Source organism: Podarcis cretensis (genome assembly GCF_951804945.1).
Source record: "Podarcis cretensis genome assembly, chromosome: 6".
NCBI lineage: Eukaryota > Metazoa > Chordata > Lepidosauria > Squamata > Lacertidae > Podarcis > Podarcis cretensis.
Genome location: NC_137175.1, coordinates 91,344,370 through 91,358,072, shown reverse-complemented (window position 1 = coordinate 91,358,072; position 13,703 = coordinate 91,344,370). Strand labels below are relative to the sequence as shown.

General features: G+C 45.1%; 2 long non-coding RNA genes across 3 annotated transcripts; one reads left to right on the top strand and one right to left on the bottom strand.

Moving 5' to 3' along the window:
- LOC307218915 lies at positions 1–8,553 on the top strand. The gene is made up of 5 exons (XR_013840128.1): positions 1–1,841; positions 4,031–4,502; positions 6,047–6,340; positions 6,676–7,147; positions 8,216–8,553. It is a non-coding gene; the product is annotated as an uncharacterized lncRNA (long non-coding RNA).
- Positions 6,436–13,271, bottom strand: LOC307218900. 2 transcript variants are annotated; one of them, XR_013840095.1, is made up of 3 exons: positions 13,024–13,242; positions 8,632–11,685; positions 6,436–6,633 (listed from the first exon to the last, which is right to left on the bottom strand). It is a non-coding gene; the product is annotated as an uncharacterized lncRNA (long non-coding RNA). The 2 variants fall into 2 exon arrangements; XR_013840094.1 differs by lacking the exon at positions 6,436–6,633 and having other exon boundaries at positions 11,547–11,685; positions 13,024–13,271.
- Between the last annotated feature and the right edge of the window lie 432 nt (positions 13,272–13,703).

Below are 13,703 nucleotides of genomic sequence, written 5' to 3'. Positions count from 1 at the left end.
GGAACCTGGTCATGGTTAGATTTATTTTTAAAGATTGTCCTCAGGGCCCCCTTGGATGCTTTGAGGGAAATGGCTTTCAGTGCAGGGATAGAGTGTATAGAGGAAATAACTAGAATCCATTTCGTGACCTTCTTCCTTTTCTTCCCTAGATGCTCCGGTCTGCGCAGGTTGAGATTGCTGCTGGCCTCCTGTTGCCGCTCCATAAAAATCCATCCTCTGGACGAAGATACAGCGATGGTTGATGGAAGGAGGATTAAAGTGAGAATAATTTATGTGAGACCGAGAGACCAGGGGATGGATGCCACAAGTGCTTCCACCAGGGGTGAGTGTTGATCTTCATAAATGAAAACATTACGAATCCTTTTTCTTCTTTTCTCTTCCAGGCAGTGACAGCAGTGAGGCCAGAAGCTCCAGTACAGCTGTCCCCCTGCCTTGCCCAGTTTCTCTTCCCCAGAAATCCAGTTAGAAAAATAAATTGATAAATATTTCTATTGTTATTCCTTGGGGGTGCTTTTATCCAACAGTTGTGGGCATGGGGGGAAATCCCAGGTCACCTGACGCCTGGAGCAGAGCTTGATGGTTTCCCGTTTCTTTAGCTGTTCCTAAATTTAGTGAGAGATTGAATTTAGTGAGGATGTTTTTGTGTAAATAATGAAGGTTCCTTCATCTCGCTTGCAAGTAGGATCTCTTATTCTTTCCACAGTCTGTTTCTTTTGCTATCCCTTAAGGTTTAGAGACATAGGGAACCTGGTCATGGTTAGATTTATTTTTAAAGATTGTCCTCAGGGCCCCCTTGGATGCTTTGAGGGAAATGGCTTTCAGTGCAGGGATAGAGTGTATCGAGGAAATAACTAGAATCCATTTTGTGACCTTCTTCCTTTTCTTCCCTAGATGCTCCGGTCTGCGCAGGTTGAGAGAGCTGCTGGCCTCCTGTTGCCGCTCCATCAAAATCCATCCCCTGGACTGTTTGAAGGAGGATACTGTGGTGGTTGATGGCAGAAAGATTAGAGTGCAAACGATTTATGTGAGACCGAGAGACCAGGGGATGGATGCCACCAGTGATTCCACCAGTGGTGAGTGTTGATCTTCATAAATGAAAATATTACAAATCTTTTTTCTTCTTTTCTCTTCCAGGCAGTGACAGCAGTGAGGCCATGCCCATTGTTAAGCAAGGTAGCTAAAGTAACCATGTCATGTCCTCCATTGTGACACGTCCCCTGCTGAGTGACTTGGCCGAGAACTTCAGGCAGAGCATCTATTAGAGTTGAGTGAGAGAGGGAAAGTGTGAGAAGTGAATTGTGGTTTGGGGAAAAATGAAACCATCATCCCGTCTGTAAGTAGGATCTCTTATTCTTTCCCGTTTCTTTAGCTTTAGATTCCTTAAGATTTAGACACATAGGGAACCAGGTCATGGTTAGATTAGTTTTTAAAGATTGTCCTCAGGGGCCCCTTATATGCTTTGAAGGAAATGGCTTGCAGTGCAGGGATAGAATCGAGGAAATAACTAGAATCCATTTTGTGACCTTCTTCCTTTTCTTCCCTAGATGCTCCGGTCTGCACAGGATTCGAGAGCTGCTGGCCTCCTGTTGCCGTTCCATCAAAATCCATCCCCTGGACTGTTTGAAGGAGGAATGCGTGATAGAAATGGAAGAAAGATTAAAGTGTGAACAATTTATGTGAGACCGAGAGACCAGGGGATGGATGCCACCAGTGCTTCTACCAGTGGTGAGTGTTGATCTTCATAACTGAAATATTAAGAATCCTTTTTCTTCTTTTCTCTTCCAGGCAGTGACAGCAGTGAGGCCAGAAGCTCCAGTACAGCTGCCCCCCTGCCTTGCCCAGTTTCCCTTCCCCAGAAATCCAGTTAGAAAAGTAAATTGATAAATATTTCTATTGTTATTCCTTGGGGGTGCTTTTGTCCAACAGTTGTGGGCATGGGGGGAAATCCCAGGTCACCTGACGCCTGGAGCAGAGCTTGATGGTTTCCCGTTTCTTTAGCTATTCCTAAATTTAATGAGTGAATTTAGTGAGAGTGTGTTTGTGGACATAATGAAGTTTCCTTCATCTCGTCTGTAAGTAGGATCTCTTATTCTTTCCACAGTCTGTTTCTTTGGCTATCCCTTAAAATTTAGACGCATAGGGAACCCAGTCATGGTTAGATTTATTTTTAAAGATTGTCCTCAGGGACCCTTAGATGCTTTGAGGGAAATGGCTTGTAGTGCAGAGACAGAGAGTATCGAGGAAATAACTAGAATCCATTTTGTGACCTTCTTCCTTTTCTTCCCTAGATGCTCCGGTCTGCGCAGGTTGAGAGAGCTGCTGGTCTCCTGTTGCCGCTCCATTAAAATCCATCCCCTGGACTGTTTGAAGGAGGATACTGTGGAGGTTGATGGCAGAAAGATTAGAGTGCAAACGATTTATGTGAGACCGAGAGACCAGGGGATGGATGCCACCAGTGATTCCACCAGTGGTGAGTGCTGATCTTCATAAATGAAAATATTACGAATCTTTTTTCTTCTTTTCTCTTCCAGGCAGTAACAGCAGGGAGGCCATGCCCATTGCTAAGCAAGGTGGCTAAAGTAACCATGTCATGTCCTCCATTGTGACACGTCCCCTGCTGAGTGACTTGGCCGAGAACTTTGGACAGAGCATCTGAATTATGGTTTGGAAAAAAATGAAACCATCATCTCGTCTGTAAGTATATCTCTTCTTCTTTCCGCAGTCTGCTTCTTTTGCTATCCCTTAAGGTTTAGAGACATAGGGAACCAGGTCATGGTTAGATTAGTTTTTAGAGATTGTCCTCAGGGGCCCCTTAGATGCTTTGAGGGAAATGGCTTGCAGTGCAGGGATAGAGAACATCAAGGAAATAACTAGAATCCATTTCATGACCTTCTTCCATTTCTTCCCTAGATGTTCCGGTCTGTGCAGGCTGGGTGATCTGCTGGCCTCCTGTTGCCGCTCCATCAAAATCCATCCCCTGGACTGTTTGAAGGAGGAAAGCGTGGTGGTAGATGGAAGAAATATTAAAGTGAGAACGATTTATGTGAGACCGAGAGACCAGGGGATGGATGCCACCAGTGATTCCACCAGTGGTGAGTGCTGATCTTCATAAATGAAAATATTACGAATCTTTTTTCTTTTCTCTTCCAGGCAGTGACAGCAGTGAGGCCATGCCCATTGTTAAGCAAGGTAGCTAAAGTAACCATGTCATGTCCTCCATTGTGACACGTCCCCTGCTGAGTGACTTGGCCGAGAACTTCGGGCAGAGCATCTATTAGAGTTGAGTGAGAGAGGGAAAGTGTGAGAAGTGAATTGTGGTGTGGAAAAAAATGAAACCATCATCTCATCTGTAAGAAGGATCTCTTATTCTTTCCCGTTTCTTTAGCTATTCCTTAAGATTTAGACACATAGGGAACCAGGTCATCTTTAGATTAGTTTTTAAAGATTGTCCTCAGGGGCCCCTTAGATGCTTTGAGGGAAATGGCTTGCAGTGCAGGGATAGAATCGAGGAAATAACTAGAATCCATTTCGTGACCTTCTTCTTTTCTTCCCTAGATGTTCCGGTCTGCGCAGGCTGGGTGATCTGCTGGCCTCCTGTTGCCGCTCCATCAAAATCCATCCCCTGGGCTGTTTGAAGGAGTAAAGCGTGGTGGTAGATGGAAGAAATATTAAAGTGAGAACGATTTATGTGAGACCGAGAGACCAGGGGATGGATGCCACCAGTGATTCCACCAGTGGTGAGTGCTGATCTTCATAAATGAAAATATTACGAATCTTTTTTCTTTTCTCTTCCAGGCAGTAACAGCAGTGAGGCCATGCCCATTGTTAAGCAAGGTAGCTAAAGTAACCATGTCATGTCCTCCATTGTGACACGTCCCCTGCTGAGTGACTTGGCCGAGAACTTCGGGCAGAGCATCTATTAGAGTTGAGTGAGAGAGGGAAAGTGTGAGAAGTGAATTGTGGTTTGGGAAAAAATGAAACCATCATCCCGTCTGTAAGAAGGATCTCTTATTCTTTCCCGTTTCTTTAGCTTTAGATTCCTTAAGATTTAGACACATAGGGAACCAGGTCATGGTTAGATTAGTTTTTAAAGATTGTCCTCAGGGGCCCCTTATATGCTTTGAAGGAAATGGCTTGCAGTGCAGGGATAGAATCGAGGAAATAACTAGAATCCATTTCGTGACCTTCTTCCTTTTCTTCCCTAGATGCTCCGGTCTGCACAGGATTCGAGAGCTGCTGGCCTCCTGTTGCCGTTCCATCAAAATCCATCCCCTGGACTGTTTGAAGGAGGAATGCGTGATAGAAATGGAAGAAAGATTAAAGTGTGAACAATTTATGTGAGACCGAGAGACCAGGGGATGGATGCCACCAGTGCTTCTACCAGTGGTGAGTGTTGATCTTCATAACTGAAATATTAAGAATCCTTTTTCTTCTTTTCTCTTCCAGGCAGTGACAGCAGTGAGGCCAGAAGCTCCAGTACAGCTGCCCCCCTGCCTTGCCCAGTTTCCCTTCCCCAGAAATCCAGTTAGAAAAGTAAATTGATAAATATTTCTATTGTTATTCCTTGGGGGTGCTTTTGTCCAACAGTTGTGGGCATGGGGGGAAATCCCAGGTCACCTGACGCCTGGAGCAGAGCTTGATGGTTTCCCGTTTCTTTAGCTATTCCTAAATTTAGTGAGTGAATTTAGTGAGAGTGTGTTTGTGGACATAATGAAGTTTCCTTCACCTCGTCTGTAAGTAGGATCTCTTATTCTTTCCACAGTCTGTTTCTTTGGCTATCCCTTAAAATGTAGACGCATAGGGAACCCAGTCATGGTTAGATTTATTTTTAAAGATTGTCCTCAGGGCCCCTTAGATGCTTTGAGGGAAATGGCTTGTAGTGCAGAGACAGAGAGTATCGAGGAAATAACTAGAATCCATTTTGTGACCTTCTTCCTTTTCTTCCCTAGATGCTCCGGTCTGCGCAGGTTGAGAGAGCTGCTGGCCTCCTGTTGCCGCTCCATCAAAATCCATCCCCTGGACTGTTTGAAGGAGGATACTGTGGTGGTTGATGGCAGAAAGATTAGAGTGCAAACGATTTATGTGAGACCGAGAGACCAGGGGATGGATGCCACCAGTGATTCCACCAGTGGTGAGTGCTGATCTTCATAAATGAAAATATTACGAATCTTTTTTCTTCTTTTCTCTTCCAGGCAGTAACAGCAGGGAGGCCATGCCCATTGCTAAGCAAGGTGGCTAAAGTAACCATGTCATGTCCTCCATTGTGACACGTCCCCTGCTGAGTGACTTGGCCGAGAACTTTGGACAGAGCATCTGAATTATGGTTTGGAAAAAAATGAAACCATCATCTCGTCTGTAAGTATATCTCTTCTTCTTTCCGCAGTCTGCTTCTTTTGCTATCCCTTAAGGTTTAGAGACATAGGGAACCAGGTCATGGTTAGATTAGTTTTTAGAGATTGTCCTCAGGGGCCCCTTAGATGCTTTGAGGGAAATGGCTTGCAGTGCAGGGATAGAGAACATCAAGGAAATAACTAGAATCCATTTCATGACCTTCTTCCATTTCTTCCCTAGATGTTCCGGTCTGTGCAGGCTGGGTGATCTGCTGGCCTCCTGTTGCCGCTCCATCAAAATCCATCCCCTGGACTGTTTGAAGGAGGAAAGCGTGGTGGTAGATGGAAGAAATATTAAAGTGAGAACGAGTTATGTGAGACCGAGAGACCAGGGGATGGATGCCACCAGTGATTCCACCAGTGGTGAGTGCTGATCTTCATAAATGAAAATATTACGAATCTTTTTTCTTTTCTCTTCCAGGCAGTGACAGCAGTGAGGCCATGCCCATTGTTAAGCAAGGTAGCTAAAGTAACCATGTCATGTCCTCCATTGTGACACGTCCCCTGCTGAGTGACTTGGCCGAGAACTTCGGGCAGAGCATCTATTAGAGTTGAGTGAGAGAGGGAAAGTGTGAGAAGTGAATTGTGGTTTGGGAAAAAATGAAACCATCATCCCGTCTGTAAGTAGGATCTCTTATTCTTTCCCGTTTCTTTAGCTTTAGATTCCTTAAGATTTAGACACATAGGGAACCAGGTCATGGTTAGATTAGTTTTTAAAGATTGTCCTCAGGGGCCCCTTATATGCTTTGAAGGAAATGGCTTGCAGTGCAGGGATAGAATCGAGGAAATAACTAGAATCCATTTTGTGACCTTCTTCCTTTTCTTCCCTAGATGCTCCGGTCTGCACAGGATTCGAGAGCTGCTAGCCTCCTGTTGCCGTTCCATCAAAATCCATCCCCTGGACTGTTTGAAGGAGGAATGCGTGATAGAAATGGAAGAAAGATTAAAGTGTGAACAATTTATGTGAGACCGAGAGACCAGGGGATGGATGCCACCAGTGCTTCTACCAGTGGTGAGTGTTGATCTTCATAACTGAAATATTAAGAATCCTTTTTCTTCTTTTCTCTTCCAGGCAGTGACAGCAGTGAGGCCAGAAGCTCCAGTACAGCTGCCCCCCTGCCTTGCCCAGTTTCCCTTCCCCAGAAATCCAGTTAGAAAAGTAAATTGATAAATATTTCTATTGTTATTCCTTGGGGGTGCTTTTGTCCAACAGTTGTGGGCATGGGGGGAAATCCCAGGTCACCTGACGCCTGGAGCAGAGCTTGATGGTTTCACGTTTCTTTAGCTATTCCTAAATTTAGTGAGTGAATTTAGTGAGAGTGTGTTTGTGGACATAATGAAGTTTCCTTCATCTCGTCTGTAAGTAGGATCTCTTATTCTTTCCACAGTCTGTTTCTTTGGCTATCCCTTAAAATTTAGACGCATAGGGAACCCAGTCATGGTTAGATTTATTTTTAAAGATTGTCCTCAGGGCCCCTTAGATGCTTTGAGGGAAATGGCTTGTAGTGCAGAGACAGAGAGTATCGAGGAAATAACTAGAATCCATTTTGTGACCTTCTTCCTTTTCTTCCCTAGATGTTCCGGTCTGCGCAGGCAGGGTGAGCTGCTGGCCTCCTGTTGCCGTTCCATCAAAATCCATCCCCTGGACTGTTTGAAGGAGGAAAGCGTGGTGGTAGATGGAAGAAAGATTAGAGTGCAAACGATTTATGTGAGACCGAGAGACCAGGGGATGGATGCCACCAGTGCTTCTACCAGTGGTGAGTGTTGATCTTCATAAATGAAAATATTAGGAATCTTTTTTCTTCTTTTCTCTTCTAGGCAGTGACAGCAGTGAGGCCATGCCCATTGTTAAGCAAGGTAGCTAAAGTAACCATGTCATGTCCTCCATTGTGACACGTCCCCTGCTGAGTGACTTGGCCGAGAACTTTGGACAGAGCATCTGAATTATGGTTTGGAAAAAAATGAAACCATCATCTCGTCTGTAAGTATATCTCTTCTTCTTTCCGCAGTCTGCTTCTTTTGCTATCCCTTAAGGTTTAGAGACATAGGGAACCAGGTCATGGTTAGATTAGTTTTTAAAGATTGTCCTCAGGGGCCCCTTAGATGCTTTGAGGGAAATGGCTTGCAGTGCAGGGATAGAGAATATCAAGGAAATAACTAGAATCCATTTCATGACCTTCTTCCATTTCTTCCCTAGATGTTCCGGTCTGTGCAGGCTGGGTGATCTGCTGGCCTCCTGTTGCCGCTCCATCAAAATCCATCCCCTGGACTGTTTGAAGGAGGAAAGCGTGGTGGTAGATGGAAGAAATATTAAAGTGAGAACGATTTATGTGAGACCGAGAGACCAGGGGATGGATGCCACCAGTGATTCTACCAGTGGTGAGTGTTGATCTTAATAAATGAAAATATTAGGAATCTTTTTTCTTCTTTTCTCTTCTAGGCAGTAACAGCAAGGTGGCTAAAGTAACCATGTCATGTCCTCCATTGTGACACGTCCCCTGTTGAGTGACTTGGCCGAGAACTTCGGGCAGAGCATCTATTAGAGTTGAGTGAGAGAGGGAAAGTGTGAGAAGTGAATTGTGGTTTGGGAAAAAATGAAACCATCATCTCGTCTGTAAGAAGGATCTCTTATTCTTTCCCGTTTCTTTAGCTTTAGATTCCTTAAGATTTAGACACATAGGGAACCAGGTCATGGTTAGATTAGTTTTTAAAGATTGTCCTCAGGGGCCCCTTATATGCTTTGAAGAAAATGGCTTGCAGTGCAGGGGTAGAATCGAGGAAATAACTAGAATCCATTTCGTGACCTTCTTCCTTTTCTTCCCTAGATGTTCCGGTCTGCACAGGATTCGAGAGCTGCTGGCCTCCTGTTGCCGTTCCATCAAAATCCATCCCCTGGACTGTTTGAAGGAGGAATGCGTGATAGAAATGGAAGAAAGATTAAAGTGCGAACAATTTATGTGAGACCGAGAGACCAGGGGATGGATGCCACCAGTGCTTCTATCAGTGGTGAGTGTTGATCTTCATAAATGAAAATATTAAGAATCCTTTTTCTTCTTTTCTCTTCCAGGCAGTGACAGCAGTGAGGCCAGAAGCTCCAGTACAGCTGCCCCCCCTGCCTTTGCCCAGTTCCCCTTCCCAAGAAATCCAGTTAGAAAAATAAATTGTTATTCTAATAAAGTCTTTGATCCTTGGGAGTGCTTTTGTCCAACAGTTTTGGGCATGGGTGGAAATCCCAGGTCACCTGACGCCTGGAGCAGAGCTTGATGGTGGTCGCAAGGCTCCCAGATGTGGTGGGAGAGCCAACTGATGTTGCCTTCTTGCCTCCAACAAAACACGTTTTGTGGTTGCACCCTTCCTAACCAAAGAGTGTGCCCTCTTGACCTTCTTCTTTTTCTTCCTTAGATCTTCCTGTCTGCACAGGATTTGAGAGCTGCTCACCTCTGGTTGCCGTTCCATCAAAATCCATTCCCTGGACTGTATGAGGGAAGAAAGCGTTATAGTAGATGGAAGGAGAATTAAAGTGAGAACCATCTATGTGAGACCGAAAGACCAGGGGATGGATGCCACCTGTGCTTCTACCAGTGGTGAGTGGTGATCTGTCTCCTTCTGTCGTGCCACTAAGTTCCATCCCTTGACTTGTTTGAAGGAGGAAAGCGTAGTGATAGAAGGAAGGAGGATTAAAGTGAGAACCATCTATGTGAGACCGAGAGACCAGGGGATGGATGCCACCAGTGCTTCTACCAGTGGTGAGTGTTGATCTGTCTCCTGCTGTCGTGCCACTAAGATCCATCCCCTGGACTGTGAGGAGGAGGAGACTGTGATGGTGATGGAGAAGGGAAAGGAAAGATAGAGAGTATCAAGGAAGCATCTAGAACCCATTCCCTGATTATTTTCCCTCTTCTTCCCTAGGTTTCAAAGTCTGAGAAGGCTCCATGGGCTGCTGGTCTCCTGCTGTCGCATGCCGAAGATCCATCCCCTGGTCTGTGAGAAGGATGAATGAGAGGAGGTGAACATCATAAAGAACGAGAAGGTGGAGAATGTGAAAATCCGAAGGATATATGTAAAACCATGGGACCAGGGGATGGATGCCACCGATACCAACATGGATGGTGAGTGCTGATCTTTGTTCATGAGGAACAGGGAGGCCGGAGAGAATCTGTCTCACTGAAGGGGGGTGGGGGAGAGGCAGCTCCCTTATTCAAGAAGAGTTCAGGAATGGGATGAAGACTTTGGGAAGAACAATTATTTGAGAGTCCATGTGAGAGGAGGACGTTTTTGAGGAAGCAAACATGTTTTCTAGTGCAAGGAAGAGACTTTCTTCATCTAAAGTGTAAGTAGGATTCCACATTCTTTCTGCATTCTGCTTCTTATGCTATCCCTCAAGATTTAGAAACATAGGGAACCAAATTCAGCACAGAGATAGAGAGTATCAGGGAAGTAACTAGAAGCAATTTCCTGACTATTTCCCCTCTTCTTCCCTAGATTCCATAGTCTGCACAGGCTGGGTGAACTGCTGGCCTCCTGTTGCCGTTCCATCAAAATCCATCCCCTGGACTGTTTGAAGGAGGAAAGCGTGGTGGTAGATGGAAGAAAGATTAAAGTGAGAACCATTTATGTAAGACCAAGAGACCAGGGGATGGATGTCACCAGTGCTTCCACCAGTGGTGAGTGTTGATCTTAATAAATGAAAATATTAGGAATCTTTTTCTTCTTTTCTCTTCCAGGAGTGACAGCAGTGAGGCCATAAGCTCCAGCACAGCTCTCCCCCTGCCTTTGCGCAGTTCCCCTTCCCCAGAAATCCAGTGAAAAGATAAATATAATAAATATTTCTATTGTTATTCTAATAAAGTCTTTGATCATGACTTTATCCTTGGGGGGGCTTTTGTCCAACAATTCAAGATTGTCCAACAATTCAACGTTCAAGAAGACTTCCGGGACATCCCTTTTGAAGAAGAGAGAGAACAATTTCTCTTTAATTCTGTCCTTTTCCATTACGGTGTAGCGCTCACTGCAGTCTCTCAGGTTTGCAGATGTGCCCATGAGTTCAAAGGGTTGGCAACGCAACTTAGACTGCTGGACTAGGACTGGGGGACCCGGGTTCAAATCCCGCCTCACCCATGGAACTTAATGGGTGGCCTTGGGTACTCACTACCTCTTGACCACCTCATAGAGTTGTTGTGGGGATGGGATGAGGAAGGGAGGCAGGGAGAATAGCGTTAGCCACCTGGAGATCATTGCAGGAAAGATGGGCTATCAATGTAATAATAAATGGAAAAATTAAAAATCTTTTCTTTTCTCTTCCAGGAAGCCACAACAGTGAGGCCAGCAGCTCTAGCACAGATCTCCCTCCCCCACCAAGACCCAGTTCCCCCTTCCCTACAAACCCAAATAGAGAAATAAATAAATAAATATTATTCTTCTAATAAAGTTCCCTTATGAACATGCTAGTCTGTGACCATCCTTTTGTCCTATGGGGTGTTTTTTCCCTACATTTGTGAGCATGGGTGGAAATCCCGAGTCTCGCTGCAGGAGTCGACAGTTTGGCTCCTTCCTTGGTTGTTGCTCCTAGATGGAACTGCGCATGTGTGAAGACAAGACAGAGACTTCCAAGCTGGATCAATAAACGTGTCACCCGTTGTCTGAAAACCTTTATCCTAATCACATGCCAGATTTTCTTTTGTGAACGAAATAAAATTCTTTCAAATAGTTTTTCAATGTTGGCATTTGTCTGTCTCAAGAAGCAATGGAGTGCGCCTCCAGGGGTGAGGTCAAAAGTCAAGCAATAGTGTTAGCAGTCCCAAAGTGACCTCTCCAGGGAGCAAGACTGGGCAGTGTGTCTGGAGCTCCTGGGCTTCCTAGATGACAGATGTGTCCCCAAGGAAAGTAGAGTTAGGCACCAGCTGGGCTGCAGGAGTTGTCAGAAGGGGTTGTAAACGGCGCCATCCAACCGCCTGAGTTACTCCACTCCAGATTTGTGTAAGGTTTACTCCTTACCCTTTTCAGCTCCCAAAGATATCCCACAAGGCAAATTAGGATCAGAGTTTTCCTTCTCAATGGGCTATCTTTCTAGGTGGATGAGCCCCATCTGCCCCTCACTTCCCTCCACAGCATTGCAGAAACCACCTTCTTGACCACTGGGCCCACGCTTGGTCTTGTCCGCTCAATCTGCTGGAGCCTGTCTTTGCACACAGGGGAAGTTCCTGAGCATTTGAGACTCCTTGGCTGCCCTCACCTGGTTTAGGTGGCCAGTCAGAGTTGTTCCCAGGATGCGGCCTCTGTTGCATGCTGACCGTTTCTAGGAGCAAGAGAACAGACTTTTTATAAAAGAATGGAAATGGTTTATTGAATAATTGCAGACAAATTGTAAACAGATAAGAACCCTGGCGGGATTATTGTAATAATAACCCGCTCCCTGTCCCCCCAAAACAAATATAAATATTAAGGATTAGAATATTAATAAAGGAGAAGAAGTTAGTAAATGAAAGAAGTTAATATTATTAGAAATATGAATTTGGAGAACTGCTAAATAGGTGATATAATGAAATTCAGTTAGAGGGTATTCAAGGAAGTCAGGAAGTTAAAATTTATTTTTATGTGTTTTTCTTTTGTGTGTGGTAATGTTTTTCTTTTTTCTTGTTTTTCTTTGTTTTTCATGTGATAAGTGTGAAAACCAATACACATTTTTTTTTTTTTATAAAATGTAGTTGTTTTGCTGCTGCTTTTTTCTGTTCTCAGGCATCCAAGTTAGCCTCCTGTTCCTGCTCCTCTAGTATACGACAGCAACTTCCCCCACTAGGAATCTCTGCTTGGGCTTTCACAGTGGCGTAGCGTGGGGGGTGCAGGGGGTGCTGGCCGCACCGGGCACAACATCTGGGGGTTAGGGTTAGGGGGCGCAAATCCATGGGTTAGGGGGCGCAAATCCACGGGTTAGGGGGCGCAAATTACTTGCCTTGCCCCGGGTGCTGACAACCCACGCTACGCCACTGGGCTTTCATTGGCCATAAGCAATATCCCATCGAGCCAGGGGGCAACACTCCCTGGAGAGATATGCCCCATCTCGCCCATCTTTGGGGTTTGACTTTGGCTTTGGTCTTGCCTTCAAGGGGTATAGCCTCTGTGCATGTACAGAGTTCATGATTCAGCAAATCAAAGGAAGAAGGCCAGGACTGGCTTTCCTCAGCAGGGACACAAGGTAGAGGAAGGTGTACGTTTAAGAAATCAAATTCCCCAAGGGCTGAAACTCTAATTGTTCAGCCAATTAAAAAACCCAAATTCTCTCATTAGAGTGCTTCGTATCTGGCAGGCAGGGCTTGTGTGCTTTGTTCATGATCCCTTGAATGTCCTGAGGCTGTTGTGCAGCAGCCGTAAGTATTGGGGCTCTGGGAGTGAGACATAGTCCTCAGAAGGCAAATAATAACTGAGGTTCCTTTTTCTCTCCCTTGGAGACCCTGAAGAAGGAGCTGGCCAGCTTGTGATTGTCCGTTCAGAGTCTAGTGCAACCAGATGTGTTCTCTGGCCAGCAAAGAGTGGGGAGAGAGGTAGGAAAAAGGGGAACCAGCACTTGTGCTAAAATGAGCTTTCCTATGTGGTCAACCTGCCCCACACTCACATTTCAAAATATCTGCATGCTCACCTATCCAAGAGGTGGTTGGTGTTGGGCTGGGGGGTCCCAGAAGGCAGATTAAGTTGAGAAGCAAAGCCCAAGATGTTTGAGGCACCCTCCTTGCATCCACCCAAACCCAATCTAAGCAGCTTTGCTCCAGAACCAGCCCCTCCCTTCAGTTCTGTTAAGAATGTCAGTTAAGAGGGACCAACTGTATTTTCTTGTTTCTTGCCTGAATGGGCATGCACACTGGTATCTGTTTACCTGTAAGCACACCCCTTTAGTTTATCTATTTTTTACATATTAATAATAATAATAATACCTTTATTGTCAATGTACAACCAGTGTACAATGAAATTAACTGAGTCTCCTCCCGCACAAACAATCTCATTGCACTCTGTGTGCGTGTCGCACAACACACCAACCCCAAAAGTCATTTGCACTATATTATTTTCCGTTCAGCAGCCTAACAGCCCACAGATAGAAACTGTTTTTTAGCCTGTTGGTACGACTGATTATACTTCTATATCTCCTGCACGAGGGTAGAAGATTAAAGAGGTGTTGCCCGGGGTGTGAATCGTCCCTGAGAATTTTCCCCGCTCTCCTTTAAAAAAAAAATTAAAAAAATCCCTGACAGCAGTTGGATTAGGTGAGCCGTGGGGAGCCCCTTCCACTTACACGTAATATTTTCATAATATTTATCTACAGTA